Below are 19753 nucleotides of genomic sequence, written 5' to 3'. Positions count from 1 at the left end.
ATCTATAGTCATTTAAAATTTGGAGGCTGGATGCATGGCTTAAGTGGCAGAGTACATACTAAGTACAAGGGCATAGCTCAAGCCTCCAACCTGCACACACACACACACACACACACACACACACACACACACTCATCAGCCACAGTAATAAAAAGCACAAAGCTTTTTTGAAATATCTCTGGCACTGTTTTCTATCAGTACTTGGTGTTTAAGTGACCTAAAATATAAGATGTAAATTAAGTAGTGAATTAAGATTAAATTAACATGTAAATTAAGTAATTTTTCTTAGCATATATCTTAACACTGAATACTTTAAAGCACATTTGTACCTAGTATTGTATCAGACCATATTTGTGTGTGTGTGTGTGTGTTTATTTGCACGTGTGCACATGTATGTATGCTCACCAATACCGGGGCTTGACTTAAGGGCCTGGGTCCTGTCCTTGAGCTTTTTCCTCAAAGCTAATACTCTGTCTCTTAACTTTCACCTTAACTTCTGGCTTCTTGCTGGTTACTTGGAGATAATCATCTCCCTTATTCTTTTTTTTTCCCTGGGTTTTCAACAAACTAGGGTCTTCAGCTCAGCCTCCTGAGTAGCTAGAATTATATGGATGAGCTACCGGCACCTGGCAAGATCATATGGTTTTAATTTCTTTGTGAGCTTTATAGTATACCCACTGATCTTCCTTCTTCGAATGATATCAGATGGGCAATGGCTAATGGTTGAAGATGAGTAAGCTGTATGTTATGGAAGGTGTGCTAGCAAACACTGCTCATACTCTCCCAGCCTCCCAGAGGTCCTTGCATGCTCACCTGGTTTTGAGTACTTCTAAGAAACTGTACATGATATTTTCTGATGTGCAATTCATGAGACAAGTGAGTACTCAGTATGAAATGAAAGCACTCATCCTCAATTTACCACCGTTAAACACTCAGATCTGCATACATTTTAGAACTCATTCCAAAAGCTCTGGTGCTTAGTATTCTCAGATTATATACACTCTTTGGCTTTTCTTCTTTTGTTTTTGCTTTTCTCTGCTACTAGTTTATTCAAATATGACCACCTAGGAAAGCAGTTATATATGAGTCCTTATCTAATCTGGTAAATGTGTTTGTCAGGCTAGGTTAGAGTAATAGAATCTTAACAAACATCCTCAATTCTCAGTGGCTTAATATATGAGATTGATTTCTTCCTGAGGTTGCATATGCATCATAGATCAGTAGATTTGGAGGTTGCGGGGCGGGGGGAGATTTGCACATACCATTCTGGGACCTGGTCTGATTCTATCAGTCAGAGGACCAGTAAGAAACAGATGGCTTATTTCAATTAGTGCAAGTCAAGGAATGTTTCATAACCTGCAATCTACTAAGGTGTCTGCAGAGTGTAAGGGGCCGTAAGAGACAGTGAAGAATGACAGACTTGGGGCTGTTTTCTACCTGGCTTTACTGGAGTATTACACTTTTTTGATGGCAAAGCTGAGAATAGACATTGTTCAAACAAGCACAGACTGTGCTTGATGATTGTGCTCATACTTTATGGATCTCAGGTTGTTGTGTAGACCAGCCCAACAGAGAAAGGACCCAGAATGCACATTTCCCACTCATATGGTCTCATTTCATTCAAATGTAAATTCTACCTGCACACCTTCACCAAATGGCAATACGAATTTTCTTTCAGATTGGTTAGATGTATTGAAAAAAATGCTATTTTCCCCCCAAAACACTTATCAACTTTTTGAACTTTTATCAGTCTCAAAAGTTAGGTGTCTTTAGCTGTCAGGTAATCATAATCTCTATTTTTGATCAGTATAATTTTTGAATTTTTGATTGGTGTCACAACTGAGCATGGCAGACAGGATTCTGGGAAACATTAATAATTAAGCATTGTAAATGAAAGGATTTTATAAAGTAACTTTCTTTTAACACGATCAAAGTGACAACTTGTTGGCAGATGACTGTCACATGCCCTCCAATCTGGTGAAATGATTTTTTTGAAGGGAAAAAGCATATCAAATCATCCTGTGTCAAATTATATGCATTCAATATTTGATATTTTATTCATTAACATATTGCTATGGAAAATATAAACCATGTTTTCTTCCTTTTGAAAAAGAGATAAAGATAATACCTGCTGCCAGAAAGAAGGACTTTACAGCAGCCAATCAAGTTGATATGGCGTATTTCTTGTTTACATCTGTGACTGCACATGATAGCTGATGAACTTAGCAATACATCACCCTCGGTGAAACATATAGTGTGAGCTAGATTCATTGTCTCGATGTACTGCTATGATTGGAGAGTCAGAATCTCTAAATACAGGACATAAATTATGAAGGTTTGTATCTACAAGTGATATATTTTATTTCTTTGAGTTTCATTGGTCAGTGACAGTGTCTGGCCAATTGACTTCATAACAGAAGTAGAGAAATGCAATTCTACTAATTTGCTGGATGAACTAAAAGAGCCAAATTCCTAGAAGCAAAGAATAAAACAATAGTTTCCAGGAGCTAAGGAGAAGGGAATCAGGAAGTTGCTAGGCCATTGTCTATTACTTATAATGAATAATCCCTGGAGACTGGCTGTACCACCTCATGTCTCTAGTGAACAATACAGTATTATTTATTTTACCATCAGTTTTGAGGACAAATCATGACAAAAACTGCCACACCAACTAAGGAAACTTACTTTAAGAAGATGAGTAAAGCAGTGTGGCAGTGCCTCAAAAGGCTAAACATAGAACTCCCCTATGACCCAGCAATTCCACTACTTGGCATTTACCCAACCATCCAGAAACAAGGACATACTAAATCCACTAGCACAACAATGTTCATTGCAGCACTGTTCACCATAGCAAAGACATGGAACCAACCTAGATGTCCCTCAGTTGATGAGTGGATCAACAAGTTGTGGTATTTGTACACAATGGAATTCTATGCTGCTGTCAGAAAGAATGACATCGCCCCATTTGTTAGGAAATGGAAAGACTTAGAAAAAATCATATTAAGTGAAGTAAGCCAGACTCAAAGGAACTTAGGCTCAATGGTTTCCCTCATTCGTCATAATCAGTAGAAACCTTGGGCTCTACTAGCAGAGATCTGCAATAGAGCAAAATCTTGATACATAAGGCCATATAATGTGAAGCTAATTGAAAGGACCTCCAGGATATTGAAACAAAAGCCATATAATGAATGATTGTTGTCCTTAATGTACTATGTTGTCTCTCATCTCCTTTGCTGTCCCTTGGTTATCTCATATTGGTATAGTATCTCACTTTGTTATCTGATATATTGAATTTATTTGTATTTGGATATTTGAAATTTGATAGGGAAGGGGGGAAAACCAAGATGGATGGGGGGTGTGGGGGGGGAGGGAAATGGGTACCAAGACATGTATCAATGTATGTGAATTAATGCACCTTCTATCTGGCAAATATCATGTAACCCTTTTACTAATTACAATAAAAAAAATAAGGAAAAAAAAAGAAAAAAAAAAGATGAGTAAAAAGACTGAAATTCCAGACACTTAAAAATTCATTTAGGTGCCAAAATTCCTGTTTAGAACATAGTTAATGATACATATATAATCAAAAATATATTTATCTAATAAATTACATATTAAAGTGTTCCAGTATGTTTTACTTCATGTGTAGTTCCAAAATAGATTTATTTATCTAACAGATTATGTATTAAAAATATTCCAATGCATAATTATTTACTCATGAAAAAATTACATTATTGTATTTGGAATACTTAGTAGGAGATTTATCCTCAATACTTGGCTTCTACAACCTACTTACACTTCTGCCTGATCAACAAGAAATTCAAGAATTCCCACACATGGGTTCAAGTATTCTGCAGAAAGATTTTTAGGAGTCAGAAAAAATGCATATTGTAGTTCTATTGTAAAGAATTCAATTACAGAGCAGCCAATGGGAAGAGACACAGCATGAATGGTGTTCATAGGAGTTGGATGGATGAGATAGTCTAGGCTCCAGCCTCTCCAGGCTTGTTACTGCCCAAACTGCTAGCATTTTCCCTTCTGAAAGCTCTGTGAAACTTTGTATCCTGTGACATATTTATTCCAGTCCTGGAACTTGATTTCAGGGCCTAGACCTTGAGTTTATTTTTTTTTTGGCTAATACTAAAGCTCTACTGTGTTAGTGACAGCTCCACTTCCAGCTTTTTGGTGGTTAATTAGAATAAGAGTCTCATAAACTTTCTTGCTCTGCCTGGCTTTGAACCACTATCCTCAGATCTCAGCCTCCTGAGTAATCTATAGCATTTGATTTCTGTCAAAGGAATTTTCTTTGTCACTATGTACAGGGCAGACAGGCTGGCATGTAGTTCTTCCATGATTAATGAAGTATTTACCCTTCAGGGTTTAAGTATAAACTGACTGTATAATTCTAGTTTTATAAGTTCTTATTTCAATAGTAAACATATTTCTTCACTTTTTTGCACACTTTCATCATAGGAGGTCTGTTATAATTCTTATCCTATACCTTGGGTAGAGGTTTGTTATAATTCTTATCCTATTTCTTGTGTAGATAAGATGTTTCTTTTCCCCTGTGGACTTTAAGACTTCCTTTTATAGGTTGTACAGATTAAGTGTAGGTGCAAGCTTGATTGCATTTATTATCTTGCATATATGTTCCCTTGTTCAGTGTTTTCTGTGCTTGTTAGGTCTCTGATTCAGTGTCTGTCTTGTATTTTAGAAAACTCTAGGCTGGCATAACATATTCTTCTGCTCCATTCTCTCTTTCCTCTCCTGGTATTGTAATTATATGTATATTACACAGCTGACATTAACTTATAGTTCTTGAATGAATTTTAGGGTGTGAAATTTGCTATACTGTTAGTTATTCTTGCCTATTTACCATTTTATCATTCACAATTAATCATAGAGACCTCATAGTAGGTTGCTTAATGTTTATCTTGCAAAGAAAAAGTAGATTTGCAACTAAGCCCTGGGTCAATATATCTAAACTTAAGTAGTTTTCCATGGGGATACAATTTGTCAGCTGAGAAGCTTAAATCATTTTATATTTATATATACCTTGAAAATTGAAGATACTCATTACTAATATTACTAAATTTGATTAAGATTATACTTTATTCCATTGAAAAATTACTACAGATAGAACACTACATGAAATCAGTGAAAAATTAGTGGGTACAGTTAAAATTATTCAGAACTGACTATATATCTTACAGTTTTCTGAGTCCTCTCAAAATATTCATGAGCTGAACTGTTGATAAGCTAATATACATCTTAAAAACCAAATGCCAATTCTGTGGATTTCTTTTTTCTGCACCCCAGATTGTTCATGAATTTGATTTGTTGCCATTTGACTCACTAGCTTAGTCAAAAATATCCATGCTTCCTTCTAGATCTTGGAGTTCCCAGGATTCTGTCAGTTGTGCTGACAAAGAAGTTACCACAGTTTCTTTTAAACCAGGAGGGTTGCCTTATGAAAATTTGTTAAAGACTCATCGAACTTGACTTGCATTTATCTCAATTGATCGATTGCACTTACACCAGCAATTTTCACATTTGTTAGAATACACACTGGAAAGAAAAATAGCTAAGCGTATAAATTAGTTCATATTTGCTCTAACTGCAAACATGAAAGGGAGTACATTAAAGCTAATCATCCTTCTATTACCTTGTCATTGCTGCATTTTTACTGATGCATGATGTGAAATAAAAAACAGAGCTTTGGGAACAGGGGAATGATGGGAGGAAGCAGCAATTGGCTTGTCTCTCCTGCCTGCTTAAGTATTCTGACATCGTGGCTGTGTATACTGGGTACTGAACCATGGGATATGGGCTTCTTATATGGAATGACATGGCCTGGGATCTAGGAATTTCTGAAAAGTTGGATGTTTACAGGTTATTAGATTTAAGGATTGTATTACTTCTATGAAAGTGAGGAATTTATTCTAACTAAATATATTTATTCATTGAGAATATAATCACCTTGATATTTGGAAAAGTTAACCATTCAAATTATTGAGAGAATCTCATTTAAGATTGCAAAGACAATGTGCCATGTTTTGTTTTCTTAAGGTGTTTATGCTTGCTTGACTGGCACTTTAGCAAATTTTTCTGCATGGAGTGACATCAAACTGCAGTTCTCTAGATTTCTGCTTTCTGAATAGGTAGGTTCACAGAAGGGAGCCACTGGCACTGAGCTAAGTGTAGTTAAGCTTTGGATATACCACATAATCTTTCCTCTATTGAACGATCTCTCATTTTAAAGCAAATCTATGAACTAGGCCTTTGTCTGTTTCTTCCATGATAATCTATTCCCTTGGGAAAATATTCCTACACCAACAGTATTTATGCAAATGGTGACCTATTTGTAAGTAATCTATTTTTGTCAGTCCTGAGGCTTGAACTCAGGGCCTGGGCACTCTCCTTGAGCTTTCTCAAGGCTGGCACTCCACTGCTTGAGCGATAGCCCCACTTCCAGCATTTTCTGTGCATATGGTACTGAGTAATTGAACCAAGGACTTTGTGCAGGCTAGGCAAGTACCCTACCACGAGGCCATACTCTCCACCCTGTAAGTAATCTTTTAAGTTAATTAAATTTAAAATAATTTCCCTGAAATATCCTGGTGACAAGACTTTGGTGCTAGAGCCCACACCTGCTCATTTGGGTAAGGTTGTATTAGTATGTCAGTTTAACTAAGGGGAATACAAGACACTTGGAATGCAGGCCAAGCATAAATTGTAAGTTACCAAAGTGTAAAATCCCTTCGCCCTAGTATTCCAAAGTTAACATAAACTATTACTGAAATTATTCTTCTTTTTTGCCAGTCTTGGGCCTTGAACTCAGGGCCTGAGCACTGTCCTTGGGCTTTTTCAATGCTAGCTCTCTACCACTTAAGCTGCAGCAGCATTTCTGGCTTTAATCTAGGTATGTGGTACCGAGGAATCAAACCCGGGTCTTCATGCATGCTAGGCAAGCACTCTACCACTAGCCAAACTCCCAGCCCCTAAAATTATTCTTTAAAGGTATGTTTTCACTATACTTTCAAAGCTTAATACTTAACTATTATTCTGCTGTTGTACACATGAGTCTTAAGTATCTGTTCTGAAAGAACTTATACTAGTAATATATGCACTTATTTCTTAAGAAACATTTGAAGATACTGTAAATCGTTCTTTTGATTGAAAATGTATTCATCAAGCTATCCATTGAGGCAATGTGGTTTCAGTATTGAGATAAAAAATAAAATTTTATTCATTTAGCTGAGAAAATGAGCCCAAACTTGCACACTACACATTAAAATCTAGGGAAGTAAGCATTAGGAAGAAACCCAAATAGAAGAGGAAAATTGAGCATGCCAAGGGCTCAGGATTGATTGTAGTAGTTGTTGTGATTTTTACAATGGTTGGGAAGAACTTGCTGCAAAGATAAAGTTGATTAGGGAAATAAGGAGATTCACTATTTAAATTTTAGGGGAAAAGTGTTCTGGGCAGAGATAATAACAGATGCAATGAATCATGGAAAGTCGGTGACATCATCAGAGAAGGCGTTCATTGGCATGTTCTGATCGAATCAGGCACTTTGAAAGCACTTTAGATGAGATACCTTGGTTGCAGTCTTGATAATGGAGTGAGTGTAGAGGAATGCGTAGGAATGGGCAACTCTATTGAGAACTGTTACTGTAATTAAGATGAAAGATGATGATGGGTCTACGAGAGCATATTGCAATTAAATGGTAAGGGCAGAATCTAAATCTCTTTTAAAAACATAGTCAACAAAACGTGTAGCACATTCTAGAAAATGTGTTTCCCTACAACCATGAATCAAAAACTGAAGGTCATCATCATCATCTGACACACATGAAAATAAAATAAATATAAAAAGATAGAGAAGTGCTAAGCTACAACAATTAGAATATATCTAACAAGGCTGTGTTCTTGGGTGCTGACTCTGCTGTAAATTCAGCTGGTTCTGATTATACAAGTTATAAGATGGCATTTAGGACATGCTGGCAATAACTAGAATCTTCTCATGTATTCAAAAGGAGTAGAAAATGGATTAAAAAGAAAATGATTTTCTCAATATGTGACTTTATTTTGTTATTTGATATGCTCCTACCTGAAATTATTTTAAGGGGGTACTAGCTCTCATCTATGTGACTGTGTATTTCATCTGCATGTATAACCTTAGACTCATCCACATGTCCCCTCCTATAAATCCTGCATAGAATATAAATCATTTATTTCCATCCCCTCACCTGGCCTTGTTATTTGTTTCAATATATTTATTGTGTGCTCTTAGGTCTCTAAATAGTTCTTAAATTGTTTACCCTGATAATCTAGCCATTTACAGTGAAACAATAATTATTATAAAAGTGGTCTTTACAATGATTCTGATTATGTTTTTTGTGGGTTAGAAACTCAGTCAGGTTTCAGGTGGATGGCTCTTCTCTCTTACATGCTAATGGCAGACTTCTTTTACTGGTATTGTATCATGATGGTAAAAGATCTAAAGGAACCAAGACATCCCCTGGGATTTATGTGGCACTTCATTGGGGATAATCTTCTGTCAGATTATCTTAGTCTCTGGCCTTCTGAAATAGTGCCCCAGGGTGTCAAGACTGAGTTTTCTGACTGAGAAGCAGAATGGCCTTTGATGACATAGCCTGACATGATGTCACTTGCACCACATTTTCACTATCCAACAATTCTATTGTATTTGTATTCAAAAAGAGAGTTCTGAGCCAGGAGCTTAGCCTAGTGGTAGAGTGCTTGCCTAGCATGCATGAAGCCCTGAGTTCAGTTCCTCAGTACCATATACACAGAAAAAACCAGAAGTGGTCCTGTGGCTCAAGTGGTAGAGAACTAGCATTGAGAAAGCTCAAGGACAGTGCTCAGGCCATGAGTTCAAACCCCAGAATTGGCAAAAAAAAAAGAGAGGATTCTTAGTACATATCTCCTTGGAAAATGTGTGGAGGAAATGTATGTCTGTTGTAAAACTATTAACTCACCTCTAGTGTTATGTGGATTTCCTATAATGTGAAAGTTATACTGTTTAATTGTAATAATATCAAAATATGAACTATCTATAAAATATAATACAGTCATCTCTCCTTGGTTGAAAATAGAAAAATAAGGATCGCCTATCATTTGTCTTTAAAATGGTGACACCTGAAGTTTCATGGATCTACAATTTTTGTCTAATTCACCTGAATTCCATATGTAAAGGTATAAAATCAGCCTGCATACAAGGAATTCATCAGAACATCGCATCATCCACATTTACATTGTTGAGCTGTCTGAGGCTACTGTGACTTCGATTGGGAAATCAATTTATTCATAAACTACTTCAGGAGTTGCTGCTGGGATTCTATTCTGCTCATCCCTTGAGCACACAAAAAAATAAACTTCACCAACTTGTAAGATTAGGTGTTTTATCCTAGAAATATTTATATAGGTTTTGTAGCCCAGCTTAAGGCATAAGAATAGTACTCTTTGAAACTTGGTATCTAAAAGTAGTAAAGAGTATGAAGACTATGCAACACAGCAGTCCGAAGGGAGTAGGAGTCTGAAGTGTGCAATGTAAAGGAGTTTTAGACTAGAAAATGTGTAAAGCTTGTGGATAATGAGGTAATAACTGGACTCACAAGGAAGAGCATACAAGTACTAATTCTATCATATGCCTCTTTGTAGAGAGAGTAAGTAGTGTAGTTGCGTCTCTGGAATCAGGAAGCAGACCAACCAATTATCAGACAGTTTGTTTATTATCACTGTTGTGAGCAAAAAGTTATATAACCTGCCTTTCATGTACCTCTTCAGTAAAAAGGAGATAATAGCATGAACTGGATGATATTGTTGGTTAATTAGATGGTATTTGATATGAATTAAGAATGAGAAACAGAGGTGGATATAGCCTGGCAGTGTCACTTGGTTTTGGTGTTGCCATTGCAGGATAGCCACAGGCATTGTGATCCCGCTCTTGAACACACACAGTTTCATCCTGTATCACAATCACACCATGCCGCTCTAGTGTCATGATAGAAGGATTCCTGCCTTCTGTTGTCAACCAGTCCAGAGCCAAGACCCCTTCCTTGGACCATCCTCCAACCCATCCAGAGCAAAAGCTCCAAGATCAATCATTTCTGATCATTTTTTGGGTTTTCTTAGACATTCCATAGTTTCCCAAGATGGATATTTTTTGTTGCTTGAGTAATGAACTTGAGTTCATGGACACAGGTGCATGTCTAGAAGTTTTAGGCTGGAGGCACAGTTTGAATATAACTAAAAGTTTGTCTCCTCCACCTCCTCCTCCTCCTCCTCCTCCTCCTCCTCCTCCTGCTCCTTCTCCTCCTCCTCCTCCTCCTTTCTTTTCCTCTTCCTCCTGCTCCTTCTTTTTTTTGGGGGGTTTGTTTGGTTTTAAGACAGTCTCATTATGAAGCCCAGAAAATTCATGAGCCTCCTGCCTTACTCCCTCAGCTTCTCAAGTGTAATTATAGGAGTTTGCCACTAAAAGTTTTTGATGTAGTAAACATGATTTCTTGCTAGGTGATGCTCTTGTTAGAATAGCTATTGGCATAATCAATAATAGTTTTCCTCAACTTTTTCTGGCCTCAGTAATATACTACTTAGGAATCACGCACGTGATTCTAGAAGAAACTTCTAGAGTCTGATATTTGAATAAGATATTACAAGCAAGAAAGCACTGGTGAGAACAGAAATCTTGAGGAATGGAGGAGGGAGTATCAGGCATGGAATGTGAACAAACTGTATGACACAGGGAGCAGACACATATTTCTACAGCAAAACTTCCAGCCAAAAGGTTTCAGCTAGTATATTAAGGATGCTGATTGTCAAAGGATTGCAAGTAACTACATAGATGGAATAATTGTTCTGGTTCTTTTTTCTATAAACAAAGCCCACATTAAAACTTTATGGTAATTTATGTTTGAAGAATTTAAAGACAGTTCAAAGTCAATGTCAATTTATCTTATTATATGATCAGCATTGTCTATTATATAATCAGCATATTAACTCATGCACTTAGAATTTTCTAATACTTATGCAATTTTAAAGGTACACTAAAAGGGTAACATTCAGTTATGTGATAAAGATTAGTATATTCTCAGTTGGAATATTGCAGTGAATGGACTAGCTTGGATAGTTAGATCAATTTCAGAGTTTCTTGAAATCTGCTTGCCTCTATGCAATATGTATGATGGCCCAAAGTCTGCACATTTTAATGAAAGTTAAAATATTTTCAAATGCCTGCTTTTTGAAGATGATGCATACTTTTTAAAAATAACAATACCAGAGTGTCATAGGTCAAAGTCCAGATATGCAACTTTAAAAACTCTCCCATTTGATTTACACACAACTACTTTTAAATCCTTTATCATTGAATTTGTGGGAAAATAGTAGCTGAAGCTCTAACTGGCTTGTCCCTCTTGAACTTGTTATGGATTCAGTGATTTCATTAAACCCTCTGCATTTGAGATTTCTTAACTGAAACATCACAATTGTAACTTTTAACTAATATGAATGATGATCATTCAAACTGAGAAAAAGGAAGCTGGATCTTTGGGACCTGACTGTTCTAAAAAATGGTAAATGTATTTCTGTAATAAGTATGTGAGATTCCAATATTAAGCAGTAGCTGCTTTAATCAGTACAAATCCATATCTCTCATTCATTCTAGTTTCTGTTACATTTTTTTCTTTCTTTCCTTCTCCCTTCCCTACTCCCTGTTCCTTGGGTTTGAACTCCGGGCCTGGGTGTAGTCCCTGAGCTTTTGTGCTCAAGGCTAGCACTCTACCTTTAAGCCACAGCATCATTTCCAGCTTTTTCTGTATATGTGGTACCAATGAATCAAACCCAGGGCTTTATGTATGCTAGGCAAGCTCTCTTCCATTAGGCCAGAAGCCTGGCCTCCATTTCTGGCATTTTTTGTGTGTGTGTTGTTAATTAGAGATAAGAGTTTCGTAGACTTTCCTGTCCAGGCAGGCTTTGAACTCCAAGCCTCTGATCTCAGCCTCCTGATGAGGGTTAGATGCCTGAGTCACTGACACCTGCCTCTTTTATATTTTTGAATGAAATGATTAACATTTAACAGGATCCTAAAGAAGGTTCAGAATATTCTTCGAATTCTGGAGACAGTGAATCAGAACATCTTGTCCTAGGCTGATAAGGCCTTCCAACCACATAGAATGCTTCTCAGTTTCGGATAGAGTCTCTGAGCATACTGTAAGAATTAAGACAATCGATCTAGGGGACATGCGTTTATGAATCATAATATTCTACCCACATTCTATCAGGATGAGTATTCCTCTATTATTTTAAGAGTTTCTTCACTTCTCTCTTCAAGATTCTGAGCAAAGTTCCTCTCTACTGAATGGTGGCACTGAATGAATTACCTGCTGCAGGTAATTATTGACCTGTGGGTCAATAATTTGTGCAGAGTCCAATAAAATAAACATCCTGGATATAAATTTCAATCCTTGGGAGATGTTTGTATGGCTTCCACATGGATGAGGGTTAACAGGTAAGCTTCTTGGGGATCCAGTCTCTGAGTAATTACTTCCCTGTCTTCAAAACAATTTATAGAATGGATCTTTAAACTTCTTCATATGTTCCAAATTTTTTTAAAAAATGGTAAAAGTGCTCCCTTGTCCCACTCAACAAACACAAGCTGTCTAAAGTCCTTCAGTTGGACATGCCAGTGTGGAATGTGAATTTGTTTTTCTCTTTCTTCCCCTAGACTAATTTTATTCTTGTGAAACATCTGCTTAGCTTTTAATCTCCTGGACTAACAGGTCATTACTCATTTGTTTATGGACTAAAATGTCTCACATCAGTGTACATACCTCCTATAATATTGTTCTCTCCATTGAGTGACTCTTAAACAAAGCAGTAATGAGTAGGATGTGTGACTCCAGCTAATCTTGTTTATTGTTTGTCGGCCATGCCAATGATTTCAGTTTATTAAGATTTCTGGCAGGAAAGCAGAACTTGTAGCCTTCCAACTCCAAATACTTGCATTCTTAAGAAACTTGGTAGGCATACTTTAAATCCAATCCCCTGAAGCTACAGATTTCTATTTTCCATACCCATTTTTATTGAGAGCTTTAATCTGTCCTTGGAAGTTGTCTACAAAACATAACATTTGGCCACTAGCCTGTTGGAATCAAAGGCCCTTGTGCTCTGACCAGCCCTCTAAGAACAAACTTATTAAAGAAAACAATTTAGCTTGTATATTCATTCTCTATAAAATATTATAGACATATTTTTATCCAAAGGCATTTGGGTAGTCTCAGACACTTTGCAACTCCTTAAAAAACAAATCCTCTTTTTCACTTAGTCACCAGTGGCTCACACTTATAAAAGCTAAGATATGAGAAGGATGGTTCAAAACCAGCCCATGCATAAAAGTTCATGAGAATCTTATTTCCACTTAGCCACTAAATCAGCAAAAGTGGGGCTGTAGCTCAATTGATAGAGTGCTAGCCTTGAATAAAAAAGCTCTGCGACAGCTCTCAGGCCCTGAGTTCAAGTTCCAGGACCAGCACACAAACAAACAAAAGTCTTTTTCTCTTAAAGACTAACATTGATTGGAGTTGTTATCTTAAAACAATATATGACGCCGGGAGTTTGGCCTAGTAGTAGAGTGTTTGCCTAGCATCCACAAAGACCTGAGTTCGATTCCTTGGTACCACATACATAGGAAAAACAAAAGCCAGAAGTGGTGCTATGGATCAAGTTGTAGAACCCTAGCCTTGAGAAAGCCCAAGGACCGTGCTCAGGCCCTGAGTTCAAGCCCTAGGACTGGCAAACAACAATAAACAACTACAACAATAATAATAGATTGGAATGACACTAAAATAAATAAAATGACTATGTGGATTGTAACATTTCTAGTAGAAAAGCTTGCAAACTGGGTGCACTGATCATTCAGTGAATCTGTTTAAACCTCTCAATTGTGGAAAAAAAGCAATAAAAGGGTAATGTTCAAATCAAGTCCTTTCTGCTTCTGCTTATAAAAAGTGCAGAATAATTGTGATACTTAAGTATTCCATATTCACATATTGTCTTTTTGATTTCTTAACAAAAGCGATACATCACTAAGCAAGCATTTTATTTATAATAATAGCAGATGATGCCATCCAAACAGTAGACTAAAATGTAAGGAGCACTGGTGGCAGGTGTTTCTGATTATAGGATCACTAACAAAATTAAAGTAGGACTCCAGCATCAGACACTTGGTAAATCACAACATCTTGTTTTGAAAGCAAGCATGTGACCCAATGGTTTGCATGAGAGCAGGAATGTTCATAGAAGCATGAAAGCATTTCATTTCATAAACAGAAAACTTTCAACAAATGAATAAGTTTATTCGGATGCTTGTCTGTGTTTCTATGTGATTGGGTAAAGCACTGGTGGCTGAACTCAGACATGAGCACTGATCTTGTGGAATGTGCAGTCTAGACAACTGAGGACTGAGGCCAAGAGAAAAGCGTGAGATAATGTACATTCTTCTCATAGCATTAATACCAATCACAAACAACTACCAGGACCTGAGATCATGAATGAAACACCTGTAAGCCAAGCTCTTTTGGAACAAAAAACAGGAGGATCACTATTCCAGGCCGGCCTAGACAAAAAGTTATCAAGACACAATCTCAACAAGACAAGGTATGGAAAGGTATGGCAACACGGGCTTCTAGTCATAGCTATGTCAGAGTTAGGAAAGTCTTAGTCCAAGCCTATTCTTGGTCAAAGAGTGAGAGCTTATCGGCAAAATAAACTTTAAAAACAAAAGCAAAAGAGGCAGAAGTGCTGCCCAAGTAGTGTAAAAACAGCACCTGCCTAGAAACCATGAGGCCCTGTGTTCAAACCTTAATATTGACAAAAGAAGCTTTAGTAACTATATGTTAGAGCCTGGCATAGAAATCAGAAGTCAAGGTGAGAAACACAACTCTGCTTCTATAATATGAATAGGTATGTTGATACACCGATGGAGGACATTTCTATACAAAGCATCATTGGATAATTATCCATGTGAATAAAGGACTCACAGTATAGAAGCACATCAAGATCATCTGCTCTTCCCATGTGTGCCTTCAAGTCCAGTTCTTTTGATCAATGACTGGAAAAGCCAAGGAGAAATGCTTTGTATGGAAGCATGAACCTCAGTGGCTATAGGCAGATCATTTGCAAGATCATTCAGATGAAGCCCTGTGTTTGTGTGGTTTGAATCCATCCTAGGCAAAGAGAAGGCAGCTCTTTAGAGTTTTAACAGATGTTAGACTCTTTGCTTTGTGTATAAAACACTCCACACCTCTTTTCCCTTTAGACAAGAAGCTGATTAGATCCTAATCTGGAAAGCTCAGAAACCTAGAGAGTAATATCAGTAGTTTCCAAGTCTTTGGTGCAAGAACAAAAACAAAATGAAGGCACAGCCGGGCCCAGAAGGAGTTTGGCAAATTAATGAATGATGGCCTCCTTCCATCTCCTGATATTCAATTGAGGCACAGCAGATGGGCAGGGGCTCCATGGGAAAAATGAATTATGCACATCAGACTGTTGTTACATTTCTCACAATCACATTTTCATCACTTCACCTGTTGTCTGTCTGGGGCTGATTAGTTATGCACCTCATCGCATATTGGCAGTCCTGGTTCAGAGACGATCTTTAATTGGTTTTTCCCTCCCATATGCGAGTTGGTTAAAGATTTTTGTCTTTCCCTTCCATCATCAGACAAAGTTTCTGTTTGAGTTCTTTTTTGAGAGGATGGCAGCAAGGGTTATGATATTCATACCAATTGAGAAACCAAGATAAAACAAGTTAAGTGGTAGACAAGTTTATAGATGCTTGAGTTCATGCTGTCCCCAGGAAATGAAATGTTTTATGACATTGTTTAAACAAAAACAACTGACTTGGTAAAAGTTACTTTATCCGGCTTAGATCACACATCAGATTAATTAAAATCTCCCTAAAAGGTACATTTAGTTGCTTTTTATTTGACATCTGCACAATTAAACTCATCATTTTAACTCTCTAGAACTCTTCCTGTAACTTTAAGATCAGATAAATACTTACTCACCAAGGGAAGCTGGATTTTGCAGTGAAAGAGTTTAATATGGGGTATAGGGTTGATTTTTAATTTTTTTTTTACTATGTGTAGATGTAGCAAGCTACTTCACCTTTCTAAACCTCAGTTTCTTTTCTTTTTTATTGTAATATATAATATTACAAGACAGAAGTTACAGTTATATTTGCCAGATAGTAGGTACAGTACTTTTCACACACTGATACCCCTTCTCATGTTTTTGTCCCCATTTCCCTTCCTCCACCCCTCCCAATCATCTTGTTTCCCCCTTTCTCTTTCCTATTTCAAGTAAACAAATAAAAGTATATACACTATGCTCAATGTCTTAATAATACTTTCATCTTTAAAGGGCTGAGAGGAAGATAAAGCAAAATAACATGGGATTCCTTATGATACTTGTGGGTAAACAAAGTTTTACTGAATCTAAAGCATACACTGCAAAGTGAAAAAAAAAAGAAAGGAATAGCTCATTAACCTTAAAAGGGGGTTAATGTAGAAGACCCTTATGTAGAAGGGGTTAATGTAGAAGACCCTTAGATTAGCTGGAATATCAACAGGAAAACAGAAACCATTACAAATAGATGCCAAGGAACTAAAATGCTGGTTATTTGCAACCTGAATGAAATTGCCAAAAAGCCAAAAGAAGGGACTAGCAAAAGCATGGAGCATCGGCCACCCCTTGCAGCAGGGGGACCAAGAGAAGAGCAGAATCCCCACATAATCAAGAGCTAGAGCCAGTTTGAAAGGAACTAAACCTATTTAAATAATTCCCGTGCTATGTGAGCCAGCCCTAGGGAAAGAAAGAACAAGGAGAATTCCTATCCTATTCCTCCCACAGTACTCTCACAATCCCTGTGTGCAGAAGGTTGTGAATTGAGCTAACCTCAGTCCACAGAGAACAGCTCCCCAGCATCAGAACATAAGTCATGAAGGTTGAAGAATGGCTCCATAGGGAAACATGTCATAAACTGTATCATAGGTCACCTGACTCACAGAAGGCAGTGATAATGAACTCTGACATCTTTCAGCTACAAGAACAGGTTACTACAAAGCCTCCTGAGTCTTTCAGTTCATCATCTCATGCACAGTTACTTGTGTGTTATTTTCTGTCTATCTTTAGAGGAGATCAGACTTTCAATCTCAAAATTCTGATCTCAAGACAGTGATACCAAATACCTGCTCTTTTGCTATCATTATATTCTTGATTCTGAATTGATTCTATACACTCTAAGCACAATGAACATACAGATTACTTTAAATATCAATATTGCGTCATACCTTATTTGTAGTTCTTTCTTGTATATGCTAATATTACAATGCAATAGTTAATAAGAGTAGTGAATAAAGTTGAAATAATGTCTTTGTGTCTCAGACATCATATTTATCGTTCTCCATTTCATCAACTGTAGCTTAGGAATATAAAAGATTACCTGCAATGCTTTATCATAAAACTTTTAAAAAGAATCTAAACAATGGAATTCTATGCTGCCATCTGAAAGAATGACATTGCCCTATTTGTAAGGAAATGGAAAGACTTGGAAAAAATTATATTAAGTAAGCCATACTCAAAGGAACATAGGCTCAATGTTTTGCTTCAATACTTTCCAAGAGTATTCACTAGTATGTGGTAGAGTATTGTATCCTAAGGAGCATCATTTAGTGAAATCTACTCTATGATTCTATGATAAACACCTGTAGACATATATATGTACGTATGTACATATATATATACACATATATAATGTCTGTAGAATTATCTTCCTTGGCATTCTGTAGCTGGGAACTCACTCTTGTGCAGGGCATTCTGCCCCATATTTGGTCACATTTTAAAAGGATGAGAAGTAACTATCTTCTAAATGCTTGTTTGATCTTCTAGGAACAAGCTAAAAAACAGTAACTGAAAAGTAGTTCTATTAAAACATGTTCACAAATATTTAGCTTATGCCTAATTTACATATCTCATCCAAATCTAAAAATAAAATGGTATTATTTCCTACTTTAAATTCTTCAAATAAAATATCTGTCAGAGGTTATCTTCCAGATGTTCCCACTCACCTTGAATACTCGGAGCTATTGTTTATTTTATTTGAATATTTTTTATTTGTTTTGGGTAATTTTTCTCTGAGAAATGCATATCAGTTTTTTCACTGACACTATTAGAAGAACTGGGCTAGGAAAATAAGGAAGCTGTTTTCTACTGCTCTGTTTATATTCCCAGGAAACCTGGTCAACTCTGGGAATCCTTATTTTGAGATCATCTATTCTTCAGGAAATTTTTGTCTGCTGCAAATAGGCAGTAGAATTGAGATTTGATAAACAATTCCTGTCCCCTGAGATTTTTATATTCCCCCTAACTTGAAAGGAATGCTCTGTATATACCTCTCGAGAAGGTGCACTGTCTTTTGATTCTACTGAGAGGTATAAGACAATGAAAGTCAGTGCTTCTCTCCACATTCTCCTTAGCCCTCCACTTTTGTCACTTGCCAAGACATTGTCCCAGATTCAGTCCCTCATCAATGACTTTCAGCCTCAGATTTAGCAAAACTGATAACATTGTCCTGTTCTGAAACTAAAACTCCAAGACATAAGAAAAATCCACACACTTTTAATTTTAAAAGAAGAAACAAAATAGAAATATTGCAGATTGGTAGCTGTAATGAGGACAATAGTGACTTGAGTAGCTAATAGATCAAAACATAACAAAAATGTATACAGTGTCTTATTATTGCTTTAATTTGGCACTTACCTTGTTTACTCATCAGTAGATGAAGAAAAGTAATTAAAGAACAGTTAATTCTTATTCTATGAATCCCAGTGGTAAGTAATAAATCAGAAAACTCTAAGTATATAATTGAATGTAGGTGTGTACATGTAGAAATATGAATATATGTGTGCATGTGTGTATATATTTGTGAATACATACATAAATAAAATGTACATATATATGTTATAGAGAGAGAGTGAGAGAGAGAGAGAGACCATCCACATAGATTCTACATTTTTGAAGTATTTGGAAAAAGTACAGACACAACTTGTCATTTCCTAGACAATAAAAATATTCACCTAGCATTTCCATTACAGTAGGTATTACAAGCAACCCCAAGAAGATTAAAGGTACGGGAGGATATGTGAAGCCACATGTAACTATTTCTACTCTTAGATACTGTTACTACAAGAATTCCAGAAACAATCCTCCACACCCACTGAGGGATGAATGCCTATGTGTGTGCATACACATACATGCATGCATACTACATATATACATATATACAATCAAATTCATAGCTCATAGGGTTTTGTGGAACATTAGAGGAAACTGTCATATAACTGCCTAAGGCTTGTAAAAAGCTCATTTTTCCCTGTATCATGATCTACCCACCTGAACCCCAGAAGACATAGTCTCACTCCTGACAATCAAATAAAAAGAATTCTTTAAAGATGAGCAAACTCGGGCCGGGAGTTTGGCCTAGTGGTATAGTGCTTGCCTAGCATGCACAAAGACCGAGGTTCGATTCCTCAGTACCACATACATAGAAAAAAGCCAGAAATGGTGCTGGAGCTCTAGTGGTAGAAGTCTAGCCTTAAGAAAGCCGAGGAACAGTGCTCAGGCCCCGAGTTTAAGGCCCAGGACTGGCAAAAAGAAAATGAGCAAACTG

The sequence above is a fragment of the Megascapheus bottae genome, chromosome 24, assembly GCF_031878675.1.
Source record: "Megascapheus bottae isolate mThoBot1 chromosome 24, mThoBot2.hap1, whole genome shotgun sequence".
Classification (NCBI taxonomy): Eukaryota; Metazoa; Chordata; class Mammalia; order Rodentia; family Geomyidae; genus Megascapheus; species Megascapheus bottae.
The sequence above is the reverse complement of the archived record's forward strand: the minus strand, read 5'-3'. Positions refer to the sequence as shown.